The sequence below is a fragment of the Podarcis gaigeae genome, assembly GCF_964106915.1.
Source record: "Podarcis gaigeae genome assembly, chromosome: 8".
NCBI classification, from domain to species: Eukaryota; Metazoa; Chordata; class Lepidosauria; order Squamata; family Lacertidae; genus Podarcis; species Podarcis gaigeae.
The window spans coordinates 73,973,099-73,986,677 of NC_139684.1; the positions used below are offsets into that span (position 1 = coordinate 73,973,099).

Here is a 13,579-nt window from a genome sequence, read left to right on the forward strand (position 1 = left end):
TTTTGTAACTACGCCACAAGAAAGCCTCCCTTCTTTCCAGATCTTTCACAGAGTAAAACCTTCTATTAGTATTTTTTATTTCCACACAATTTATTTTTCAGTCTCACTTGCTATCAGTCATTGTGACGGTTCTTCTAAGGGGGCGGGGGGGTTGTTAGGTAAATCATATTGAAAAAGAAGAAAGTTTCCCCCCTCCTTTCCATTCCATTCAACATACCGACATGGCTGTGATTCTTTGATGCAGTCCTCTGTTCATTCTGTCCCATCACTCTATCTTCTCAGTGGTAGATTTATTTAGCAGATAATAAACTCCTGACCTTGCTCGAAACATGTGCATGTACTTCTCCAATTTTTTTTTATTATCTTAAGCAACGCAGCTAGTTTCGCTCTTGAAAGCAGCGTCCAGGAGCTCCAGAGCTCACACAAGGGGTTTCCGTGCAGTGCCCCCACCCCCTCCTTCTTTCGAACTCGGGGGTGATTTATGGGCAACCGCGGGTGAGGCAGCCCTTCTCCAGGAGCCACATCCTTGCTTCCCTGCCTGCAGACCTTCTCCTCTGCCACTGAAACTGTTTCACAGGCATTGCCTTCCAAACCCCGCTGGGACCTTTCTCAGGGTCATATGGTTCTCACATCCAAGCTCCTCCCAACCCTCCTGATCTGACCACTCTCTCCAAGACACCACCACAGAGCTCATGACAGTACAGTGGTACCTCTGGTTACAGATGCTTCAGGTTACAGATACTTCAGGTTACAGGCTCTGCTAACCCAGAAATAGTACCTCGGGTTAAGAACTTTGCTTCAGGATGAGAACAGAAATCACGCAGTGGCGGCACAGTGGCAGCAGGAGGCCCCATTAGCTAAAGTGATACCTCAGGTTAAGAACAGTTTCAGGTTAAGAACGGACCTCCAGAATGAATTAAGTTCTTAACCCGAGGTACCACTGTACTGCCATATTTGTGTGCGTGCTTGAGAGATCATATAACACCTATAGGAAACCGCGGGTGAGGTCAAATGCGTATTTAGAGAAAGATGCCCTTCACTAGGCTGGCAATACACACCTCTTTTTCATCAGAGGATGAAAGAAAGAGAGGAATGGGGAATGTCAGGTTCAGGGGCCAAATGTGGGCCCCAGGCATCTCTCATTGGCACTGGGTCTACATCTCCTCCTCCTCAGACACATCCCCTCTCCCAAGGCTACACCCTTCATCTTGGAACTTTGAAGTGTCAGGCATAGCTCTAATGGCTTTAGCCCAAACGTAGCAGAGTTTTCCTGCACAGCGAAGAAGCTAGTTGAGGTGGAAATGACTAGTCAGCTAGACTCAGAATAACTATTTACAGGATTTATTAAAAGGAAAAATAAAACCAGCAGAGTTTCTGCATACAAAACAAAGCAAAATAAATCCTTTCTTTCTCTCTCTCTCTCTACACAGCACTCCTAACACACCACACCCTCAACACAAACTGTGCTAGCATTCCTAGATAACAGAGTTGAGTGCTGGTCGTTAACCAATCAGAGTAAGTAGTTTCTAGGTCAAGCAGACCCTGGCTTTCTTCCAAGAGTAAATTGACACTGCCTTGAGTTAATTGTGTGAAGCCAGAATCTGTAAGTTTTCATGAGAATCAATTAACAGAAACTGAACACCCCCTCACAGATTCTGCTGGACAATTAACATCAAATAACACCTATGTAGGAGATTATTTTTCCAGCAAACCTAAACCCTTGCACATTTGCTTGTTCTTTATCTTTGCCAGTGGTTTAGTTAATACATCTGCTACATTTTCTTCACTTGATACATAAGTACATGTGATTATATTGTCTTGTACACAGCAACGTACGTTTTGGTATTTTACAGAGATATGTCTGGAACGTGATTTGAAACCCTCTGTTTTACTTAAGGTGATACAAGCCTGATTATCAATGTAAACTTGTACTGGTTCTCCACAATTTACATTTAAATCTGCTAACAAATGCTTGAAATAAATCACCTCGTTGCACAATTCACTCAATGCGGCGTACTCGGATTCCGTTGATGATACACTTACAACGTCTTGCTTGCGTGACCGCCAGCTGATTAGAGCTCCACCGACCATTATGATTAGTCCTGTGACAGATTTTCTATCTGGCAAATTTCCCCAGTCACTATCACAGAAGCAACTCAACATTTCATCCTCTGAAGAATTTAATTGTAACATATAGCCAATTGTCTGTTTGAGGTATCTCAGAACTTGTTTTACCCCTTTCCAGGCATTTAGTGTGGGTTTTGAGACCAATCTACTCAATATGCCTACTGTGTAGCTAGTATCAGGTCTGGACCACTGTGCTAGATACAATAAACTTCCAATTACAGAATGATATATATCAGGATGTTCAAATTCAGGACTCTCATCTATATGAAGTGTTTTTATGAAACCTGGATCCATAGGCACCACTGCCCCTTTGCAATCCTGCATCCTGTATGTAGTCAGTAGTTGTTTAACTTTGTTCTGCTGACTAATTAGGCAGCTGCCATCTTGGGCCCAGCACACTTCCAACCCTAGATATGTCCTAACCGGGCCCAAGTCCTTCACTTTGAACCTACTGGACAATTGCTTGGCAAACCTTTTAGTTTGTTTATCTGTTTTGCAAGCATACAATACATGATCTACATAAATCAGACAAAACTCTTGATCACTGCCTGTACCACGTACATAAACACAATTGTCAGCTGTACTCTGCTTGAAACCAAATGACACTAAGGCCTCATGGAAACATTTGTTCCAAGATCTTGCCGCCTGTTTGAGACCATATAGAGCTTTGTTTAATTTCAGCACTCTATTGGAACCTGTCTCATAACCAGGCGGTTCGGCTAGATACAGGTCTTCTGATATTGATGCATGTAAATATGCAGTCTGGATATCAAAATGGTTTAACAGGAGTTTTCTCTTTGCTCCAAGCGTTAGAATCAGCCTTACACTGTCCCCCTTAGCAGTAGGGGAAAAAGTCTCGTCATAATCCTTTCCAGGCCTCTGAGAGTATCCTTGAGCCACTAAACGAGCTTTGTATTTGTACTTTCCTGTCACCAGAGGTTTAAGTTTGTACACCCACCTGCAGCCTACAATCTTTGCCCCCTCAGGCGCTGCTACTGGTGTAAAGACCTTGTGCTCATTCAGAGAGGACATCTCTTCTTCCATTGCCTGTTTCCAGAGCTCTGCCTCCTCTTTTGGTAACTTTAACACCTCCTGAAAACTCTTGGGCTCTGCAATTACACTAAACACATTTGCAGTATCTGGAGAAAAACGCACTGGAGGCACTCCTTTGTTTTGTCTTTTAGATCTTCTGGGAGAAAATTTTTCTTCTGACCCACTTTCCTCCTCAGAACTACGACCTCTCTTTTGTTGCGTAGCAACTGGTCTCTGGCTAATTCCATTTTCTTGAGAGCTCTTATCTGAACTTTCCTCCCCCTCAGACTCTGATTCTCTATGTTTACCTTCAGAGTCATGAAGCTCCTGGGAAGGTTCAAACCAAACCTCAGTATTGGCATGTAGTCTCTCCCAGCCACTATGTTCACAAAAACTGGCATTCCTGGAGATCACAATGCCATTTGTCCCTTCAGCAAAGCGGAAACCTTTTCCCAGCTCCTGGTAGCCCACAAACACTAACTGTTTGGTCTTAGGATCTCCCTTCTTTCTCATTTGTTTTGGAATTAATACCCAGGCTTTTGATCCAAACACATGCAAATGGTCAATTTTGGGTTTTTTCTGAAACAATTTAAAGTACGGAGTTGTACCTATTGTTTGATGAAAGAGCCTATTTTGGAGATAACACGCGGTGAGCATGCTCTCCCCCCAATAAGACATGGGCAAATCAGCATCATCAAGCATGGCAAACATCATATTTTGTAAAGATCTGTTTTTTCGCTCTGCAACGCCATTCTCCTCTGGGGAAAAAGCGTTCGTTTTTCTATGCCCAATGCCACGCTTTTGTAACCAATCTCTAAAAGCATTTGACATAAATTCACCACCTCTGTCCGTCTGAATCCTTCTGAGTTTAATGGACAGAAATCTTTCCACAGATGCCACCCAGCCTTTAAACTTAGTGAACACGTCACCCTTATTCTTCATGGGAAAAACCCAAGAGTAACGTGTGGCGTCATCCACAATTGTTAATGAAAAACGTGATCCACCCCTGCTTACAGCAAATGGACCAATTACGTCCATGTGAACCAGCTGTAGCGGTGACTCACTAACTCTGTCACTTCTGGGGTAAGAGACTCTGTGGGTTTTAACCTTTTTACAAACATTACAATCAAGGTACTTGTTACAACTCTTTAAATTACCCCCATCAGCCAATTCAGACATTTTTAGTACACTTTTCCAGCCAGCATGCCCCAATTTCCTATGCAATAAGTGCACACAGTTGTCATGTATAGCTTTGTTATTCACTGCAGGCTGAGATTTACTGACTACTGCTGCAACTTGAGATCCTGCTTTAAGCCAAAACAAGCCTCCCTCTGACTTAGCAGTGCCTAAAATCTCACCAGCCTTCTTAATAATGCAACTTTCTCCTTCAAAATACACTTTAAACCCAGCCTTTAGCAAACAATCTACAGACATCAGATTGCTCCTTAATGAAGGCACACAAAGTACATTTTGCAGGCATTCACGAAAACAAGGAACAAAAACTGCACCCCCCGAAATCACTTCAGAAGTACTTCCGTCTGCTAGAGCCACCTGGCTGCGCTGTGCTGAGTTCTTGGAAACAAACAATTCATCTGAATTTACGATGTGCCGAGACGCGCCCGAATCGACCACCCAGACAGCTTGTTTCTCATCAGCAATCTTGACCTCAGCGGTCACCAGCTGAGCCGACTGTTTTCGTTTGAAGAATTTCTTTTTATGCTGCTGCTGCTGCTGCTGATCTCGTCTCTGCTCTTGCACCGGCCACTGAGACTTGACCAACTCCGGACATTGTCGTTTTAGATGCGCTGAAGACCCACATCGGAAACAACGCCTAACAGCAAATGCTGACTCCTCACTGGTATGCTGCTTTTGCTTCACCTCCGGCACGGCATGAGAACTCCTTCCAAACCGCCCGCCTGTAGAAGCCTCTGCAGCAAACGACCTTTCTTGCCTCTTCTGCCATTCTTCAATCAAACGCCCAGTAACGTAACTGACTGATAAATCACGCTCCTGCATGCCTTCTAGAGACAAAACTAAATTATCCCAGCTTTCCGGGAGAGAACTCAAAATAATAGCCACCTTCTCCTGCTGGTCTAACGCACAGTCTCTTTCCTGTAGCGCAGTAAACTTTAACTGTAAACTGTGTAGGTGTTCCTGCATTGTAACCCCAGGCTGTAACATTGCCTTGTACAATGCCTTGCGAATGAACAGCTTGGAAACCGCTGTCTCACGCACATGGAGTTCTTTAAATGCTTGCCACACACCTCTAGCTGTCTTGATTCCCCTCACATACGGCAACTGGGAATCATCCAGCCCCAAAACAATTGTGGCCCTTGCTCTTTGGTCTTTATCAAGGTCTTCATCATCAGGCTTTGCAGGAAACTTACTCACCACTTGCCAGAGACGATCCCTCTGCAGCACTGCCTGCATGCGTTCCGACCACAGCAAGTAATTGGAGTCATTCAGACGCTCAAAAGCCATCTGAACTGGTTGTGAGGCCATCTTGAGAGCGATGTCCCTGGAACCTGGAACCAGCTACTCACGACCACCGAGAGAGAAAACAGGAACCACAGCACCCAGCACACACACGCTGCAGCTGTTGTCCTTGTGTCCACTGCGTCACCAGTTCACAGCAGTCGGGAACCAGCCAGTGTCCATCTGCTGCACCAACAGGAACAACAACTTCTGGAACTACTGGAACCAACACCGTTGATGCTGACACCACCACAACTCAGGCTGGCAGCACAATACCCATAACCTCTTGGAACTTTGAAGTGTCAGGCATAGCTCTAATGGCTTTAGCCCAAACGTAGCAGAGTTTTCCTGCACAGCGAAGAAGCTAGTTGAGGTGGAAATGACTAGTCAGCTAGACTCAGAATAACTATTTACAGGATTTATTAAAAGGAAAAATAAAACCAGCAGAGTTTCTGCATACAAAACAAAGCAAAATAAATCCTTTCTTTCTCTCTCTCTCTCTTAACCATACAAAGCACTTCTACTCCTAACACACCACACCCTCAACACAAACTGTGCTAGCATTCCTAGATAACAGAGTTGAGTGCTGGTCGTTAACCAATCAGAGTAAGTAGTTTCTAGGTCAAGCAGACCCTGGCTTTCTTCCAAGAGTAAATTGACACTGCCTTGAGTTAATTGTGTGAAGCCAGAATCTGTAAGTTTTCATGAGAATCAATTAACAGAAACTGAACACTTCACAGCCCCTGCTTCTCCTTCCAAGGGTTTTTGCCTGGTTGGAAGGTGTCCTTGAATTGGCCTTGAGAATGCCTCTTGCTTGCCTCAGTGCAGAACAGAGAGGGGTATTTGAGTGTGTGTGGAACCTGCCTCCTTTACAAAGGTAAAATTTACATTACAGTGGTACCTCAGGTTACAGACGCTTCAGGTTACAGATGCTTCAGGTTACAGACTCCGCTAACCCAGAAATAGTACCTCGGGTTAAGAACTTTGCTTCAGGATGAGAACCATAGCTGTCAACATTCCCTTTTTTGTGGGAAATTCCCTTATTCCAGTGCCGTTTCCCGCTGCTTCCTGCTGCTATCCCGGATTGTTAGATATCCTGTAGACTGTCCCTGGGACAGGTGAGGCTGTTGATCCCTTATTTTCAAATCTGAAAGTTGACAACTATGATGAGAACAGAAATCACACGGCGGCGGCAGGGCGGCAGCAGCGGGAGCCCCATTAGCTAAAGTGGTACCTCAGGTTAAGAATAGTTTCAGGTTAAGAGCGGACCTCCAAAACAAATTAAGTTCTTAACCTGAGGTACCACTGTACAGTAGAACCTCACTTTGCGAACATAATCCATTCCGGAAGTCCGGAAGTCCAACTTCCGAAACATTTGAAAACCAAGGATCAAAGGGCTGTCAGCAAGTTCAATGGGGGAAATTGAGAAAGCCATTCGACTTCCGAGGTGCATTCGAAAACAGAAGCATTCACTTCACGGTTTTCAGCATTCGGCTTCCAAAACAGATGAGACATTGAAAAACCGAGGTTTGACTGTAGTTTCTCTGCCTCTTTTGCCTCTGGTCCAGCCCACCACCGGCATGTTGCTCAGAAAGGACTGTGGCCCTCTGTCTGAAAAGGTTTGCCTGCCCCAGGCTTAATATGTAATATGCAGCTATGCTGAGGTTCCCATCTGTCTGAGGTCTGCCGCTCTCCAGGCACCTCAAGTTAACATAAGAACCTGCTGGGTGAGGCCAATGGAAAACTAGCCCTGCTGTACATCAGGGAGGGCTGTGTGGAGAGAGTCTCTTCCTTTAAATTCCTAGGAGTTTATCTCAGTGAAGACCTTACTTGGAAAATCAGTACAACCCAGGTGGTTAAGAAAGCCCAACAGAGGCTCCATCTCCTCAGAGTATTGCGAAAGAACAATGTCAATCAACATTTGATGATCTCCTTCGACTGGTCCATAATAGAAAGTGTCCTTTCATACTGCATCACGGTGTGCTACGCTGGTTTGACCTCAACTGATAGGAAGTGCCTACAGAGGGTGGTGAATACAGCACAAGATATTATGGGCTGTCCCTGTAAATCCACTGGATGACATTGAGGAAGAACGTTGCCTCGAGAGAGAGGAAAATTCTCAGGGATGATTCACACCCTGGCTGGCACTTTCTTGATCTCCTGCCCTCGGGCAGAAGATATAGAAGCATGATTAGTCGCACCAACAGGGTAAAGAACAGCTTCTATCCATGAGCTGTTAGGCTGCTGAATGAAAAGATAACAACAGGGCAACTGACTTTCAGGTTTGGTGGGTGTGCGTCAGTCAACAAGGGGAATTAAGACTAAGAGAGCTGAGTGGGGGGTGCTCGTGTAATCTCACTGTATACAAGTTGTACAAGTGACAATCAAGTATTTCATTTCATTTCATCTAGTTCAGCATCCTGTTCCCACAGGGGCCAACCAGAGGCCTGCAGGAAACCCGCAAGCAGGATTTGAGCACAATAGGCCTTTCCCCTCCTGTGGTTTCCTGCATGGCTATTCAGATGCATGGCTGCCTCCGACAGTGGAGGCAGCGCAATGCCATCATGGCTAGTTGGCTGCCAGAATGGTGCCCCTTCATCTCACAATGGAGGCAGCCACTGTCTGCTGGTGCTAAACACCTGCAGAGTGCTCCTCACAATTTTAAGCCTCTTTCCACCACTTCTCTCCCAGGTATTTACAACTTCTTGTGCTACAAGTTCTCAGTGTGGGGGACAGGAACGTCAACCACTCACGTTGGCCCGGATATCGAAACACCTGTGCTGCTTCCAGAAAGACATAAGGCTGTGCGGCCTTCTCTGCTCTGAATGAACCAGGTTCTTAATGTCCAAATTCATCTCATCGTGTGCGCATGCTCAGTGGAGGAGCCTCATCCTTGCAGGGCAGTTCACCATCTGCACCAGCTTCTTTGAGATGTCCTCTGCCATCCAGTTGGGAGGACTCTTTGATTTTCTGAACACTTTGGGAACTACTGAAGATCTCCCTTCCTTGCTTTGTGCTACTCAGCAACACTGGAGAACAATTTACTTCAGGAGCACTTTTCCTGATCAATGAAATATTCCTTTTGTTACCTGGACTCTCGTCCATTCACTCGATATGTTTCTGCTGACTGTACTTCAATGGATACACGTGTACCTCCCACCCCATCTATTGCTATTAAATATCCCTTTACTGACCAGAATACTTTCCTGTTATGCCATTGGGATCCTCTCCATTTTGTCTGTGTGATGGTGTGTGTGTGTAGGGTATATTTATATTTATAAATAACTAGGCAGATAGATGGGGACGCGGGTGGCGTTGTGGTCTAAACCACAGCCTAGGGCTAGCAGATCGGAAGGTCGGCAGTTCGAATCCCCGCGACGGGGTGAGCTCCCGTTGCTCAGTCCCTGCTCCTGCCCACCTAGCAGTTCGAAAAAATGTCAAAGAACAAGTAGATAAATAGGTACCACTGTGCCGGGAAGGTAAATGGCATTTCCGTGCACTGCTCTGGTTCACCAGAAGCGGCTTAGTCATGCCACATGACCTGGAAGCTGTCTGCGGACAAACACCAGCTCTCTTGGCCTATAGAGTGCGAGGAGTGCCGCAACCCCAGAGTTGTCCGCGACTGGACCTAATGGTCAGGGGTACCTTTAGGCAGGTAGATTGAACCTGCATTGCAGGTTCAATCTCCTTCTAATATCAAACTTGGGTGAAGAGGGCTGTACATTTGTAGCCAAAATGGGGCCGCTGAGGAATATGAGGAAGTTGGAAGCATGCCTGGAGGATTCTTGAAATTCACAGAAGTATGGGAAAATAATATTTACAAAGTGAGTGAATCACATAATAAAGCATAATACAATATATACCCAAAAAAATCCGATATAAAATCTGCCCCCCCCCCAAAAAAAAAACCAAGTACAGTACCAACAAGAAAACCAAATCAGTTGTGGAGGTAAAAGGTAAAGGGACCCCTGACCATTAGGTCCAGTTGTGGCCGACTCTGGGGTTGCGGTGCTCATCTTGCTTTATTGGCCGAGGGAGCTGGCGTACAGCTTCCGGGTCATGTGGCCAGCATGACTAAGCCACTTCTGGCGAACCAGAGCAGTGCACGGAAACACCGTTTACCTTCCCACCGGAGTGGTACCTATTTATCTACTTGCACTTTGACATGCTTTCGAACTGCTAGGTTGGCAGGAGCAGGGACTGAGCAACAGGAGCTCACCCTCTCACGGGGATTTGAACCGCCGACCTTCTGATCGGCAATTCCTAGGCTCTGTGGTTTAACCCACAGCGCCACCCATGGTACTTAAATAATTCCCCATCCAAATCAACCCCAATTAAAACAGTTTTTCCTCACAGTTCCTCTTCAGCTGTTTAGTGGAGGGAAGCAGAATCTGGAGCCTTCCAGATATAACGGGACCACAGCTCCTGTCATCTCTGAACGATGGCCATTCTTGCAGTGGCTGATGGGAGTTGGAGTCCAACAATAGCTGGAGGGCTGGTTTAGCCCCTCACTCCCCTGAGTGCCCCCCCCCAAAAGCAAGAGGCAAGTAGCTGCTACCCACAGAAAAAGCTGTATTTTAAGGGTACTTTGTTAACAGCACAGGGTATTTTGTAAGTACAGCACGGGATGTATGCCTCTTGTTATCTTTCCCCTTTGATCTTCGGTTTGCAGATCAGTAACAGTGTGCACCTCGCCTGGATCTTGATGAGCTTTGAGGGTAAGCTATGTAACTGTCACCCTCTTCTTCTCTCAGGTTCTCCCTCCACCACTTCAGCTGGAAGGACACTGAGTTGTATTCAGTCATGGTGAATGAGCTCTTCACGGTTCCCTTAAGTGGAGCCCAACCACTCTTCCCAGAGACACACTCTCCTCTCTTTCCTTGACCTAAGAGGAAACCTAAACTACAATTTGCACCAGCCCCAGTAAGAATGCGTAATGGCCAGGGATGATGGGAGTTGTAGTTCAGAAACATCTGGAGAACCAAAGGTTCTCCCACACCTGGCCTAAGAGTTGAGCAAAGAGTCCTGTTAGTGAAAGGCGCCAAGTTGGTGAAGGATGGCTTAGCATTATGCACAGACCAGACCTGCATCCTTATTGCCCATTGAACCTTTGGTGACTGAATTCCAGCTCCACACAAGTACTGGTGATTCAGCTGATTCATTGACAGCATTCAATGGAACGCTCTGGCAGGGCTTCTTTAGATAGGCCTACAGGTGGGTTTCTCTTAGGACAAGGGAAGGGAAGAGTGTGCATCTGTGCTGAGACTGCCTCTGCTCCACTTAAGGCAGTGGTTCTCAACCTGTGGGTCCCCAGATGTTGTTGGACTACAACTCCCATCATCCCTGAGCTCTGGCCTTGCTAACTAGGGGTGATGGGAGTTATAGTTCAACAACATCTGGGGACCCACAGGTTGAGAAAGACTGACTTAAGGGAACAGTGCACAGCTAATTGACTGAGTATAACTCGGTGTCCTTCCACCTGATGTGGGGTGTTGCATTTGCAAAGTAAAGGAAGGATTGAACTCTGATTAATAAGAATACACACAGAGGCTTGAACCAGCAAGACTCTGGGAAGGGTGTGTATAATTGTGTCTCTCTGTGCTTGTCCCGTCTGCAGCCCCCTGGCCCAGGTAGTTTTTATTCACAAAAGAGCTTTTTACAGAGTGTTCGTAAGAACCAATCAGATTTCTTCTGAGCATTTCCACAAACCCACGTGGGGAGAAAGTTAAACTACTAAAACTAATTAAGCACAAATATTTCTGGGGTAAACAAAGAACAGAACTACAAAGAAGAGCATCTGGCAACCCTGGAGGTTATAAACAATCAGTACACATGATAAGAAGGATGGCCAGGAGGACAGTGACCATTATCCCCTTAATATGAGATCTGTTTCCTGGCCCTAAGATTAACATCCTAAGATTAATATACATCAAAGAAACTTGCCCACTATCTTTATGGCCCAGGATGCCTGCCTGGCGAAGCAACTGCTGTGTACGTGACATGTGAGGAAGAGAGGAATGGAACAGGGATGCAGGGGTGTAGATTGATCAAGAATCATATCAAAATAGCTTAAACCCAGTCAATGCAATGCTTTCATTGCTGACACAGATGGCTCACTCTATATCTGTTATAATTCCTCATAGCAATCCCACCTGATCACTACATCTCTGGATATTTGCACTCCTACAGTGGGGGATTCACAGAATCTCCACCTCCTGTTCTAGGTGTTCCAGACTACAACTTCCAAGCTGGCTGGGGCTGATGGGAATTGTAGTCCAAGACATCTGCTGGGTTCCAGTCCATGTAGACATTGCAGAGCATTGGGTCAAACATGCCTAAGGCAGCCTCCCATGTTACTTAGCAATGACCTGGCATCTCAAAGGTGGTTCAGTCATAACTTCTTGAGAATCATTCTATACTGCTCTGTTCCAGAAGCAGAATGGAAGTTCCACGGCAGTTGGAGGCCAGAGTGGAGGGAGGTGTATAAAACTGCTACCCTTGGCAAGAACTGGGTGCTGCTATCCCCATGGTGGGGTGGAGGGTGTCCCTCCTGTTCCAGACCTCCCTTGCCAGCTCCCCTCTATCTGTCTAAGGCTGCAGTTGAGGCAAAAGGAAGATTATCTGGGAAGGAAATTGTGGAGATGCCATTCGTGGCCTCGGGTCCTTTCTACAGAAGCACCAGCATTCTCTTTTCCATGATTAATTTTCTGCAGCTTGTCATTGCCCATGCATCTCCCACCTGGACTTCGTATATTGCAGATGTGGACCATTTTGTTATAGGACTCTGGCTCCTCTGCTCAGACAAATATGGATGCCAACCCACAGGAACTCGTGATGGTATGGTATATGGCGGGGTTAGGGAACTGTTGTTAGCTCAACCTTTTCAGCAACCTTGGGGGGTGGCACATGTGGGTGGGGCCAGAGGCGAAAGTGGGTGGGGCACCATGTTATCTTTGTACAAGAGCCTAGCTTCTACAGACACCTGCACATCCCTCTCTGACCTGCATCCAGGCATCCATGTTCAATGACAAATTGCAGCCGGGGGTGGGGGTGGGATATCCAGGAAAGATGCAAACCAGGACCCGGCAGGATGCTGACCTGGGAAGAGAATCTGAAGGCCAGATGGAAAGGGGTGAAGGACCACATTTGCCCCTGGGCTTGACATTTCAAACCCTGCCCCAATATATAGAGTGCAACAAAAATCAATATTGTTGTTTTATTAACATATGAAAGAAGACTTGTGTCATTTGAGTATGCATTTGAAAGTATGAGCGGGAATGGGGGTAGCATTTTCCTTTGCAAAATAAAGGTCTTGATCAGGTGTGGGGAACAGCCCCAACAAGCATGGCCAATGACTAGGGATGGTGGGAGTTAAGCAACTTCTGGAGGTATGACAGTTCCCCACACTTGCTCTAGAGGTCTGTCCTCAAATGTTTTGCTACTCTAATTAGCTGCAGTATATGGTCTGTCCTCCCAGCATCCCTTGCAGTGTCCCAAAGGATGTTGGGGGCACAACTCTTGGATTTCATGGCACTTTGCCAATGCATGTACAAATACTCTGGTCTTGAGCAGCTCGTTCCTACTTTTAAAACTCAAATGCAATCTGGGGCCCAAGTTTTTTACCCTTTCTGCATTAATGTTGGAGCAGCCATGTCATTGAACTCAATTTCCCATCAGCCCCAAACAGCATAGCAGGCCAACAGTCAGAGATGAATAGGACCTGGATTCTAACAACATCTGGAGGGCAAGATATTGGCTGCCCCTGCATTGATGTAAGCATCTTGAATTGGGCTCAGAAGCAAATGGGATGCCAGTGCAGATGCTTCAGGATACAGTAGGTGTAATATGGGTCCTCCAGTCATCCCAGATGACATTTGGCACAAGTTGCAGCCTCTGAGCCATCTTCAAGGGGAGCCCCACATAGAGTGCATTGCAGTAGTCCAAT

At 46.1% G+C, this 13,579-nt stretch overlaps 1 protein-coding gene across 1 annotated transcript in view; it reads left to right on the forward strand.

The window, feature by feature from the left end:
- LOC310851624 (uncharacterized protein) overlaps positions 1 to 13,579 on the forward strand; it is a 33,074-nt gene that overhangs the window by 12,400 nt on the left and 7,095 nt on the right. The window lies entirely within an intron of this gene.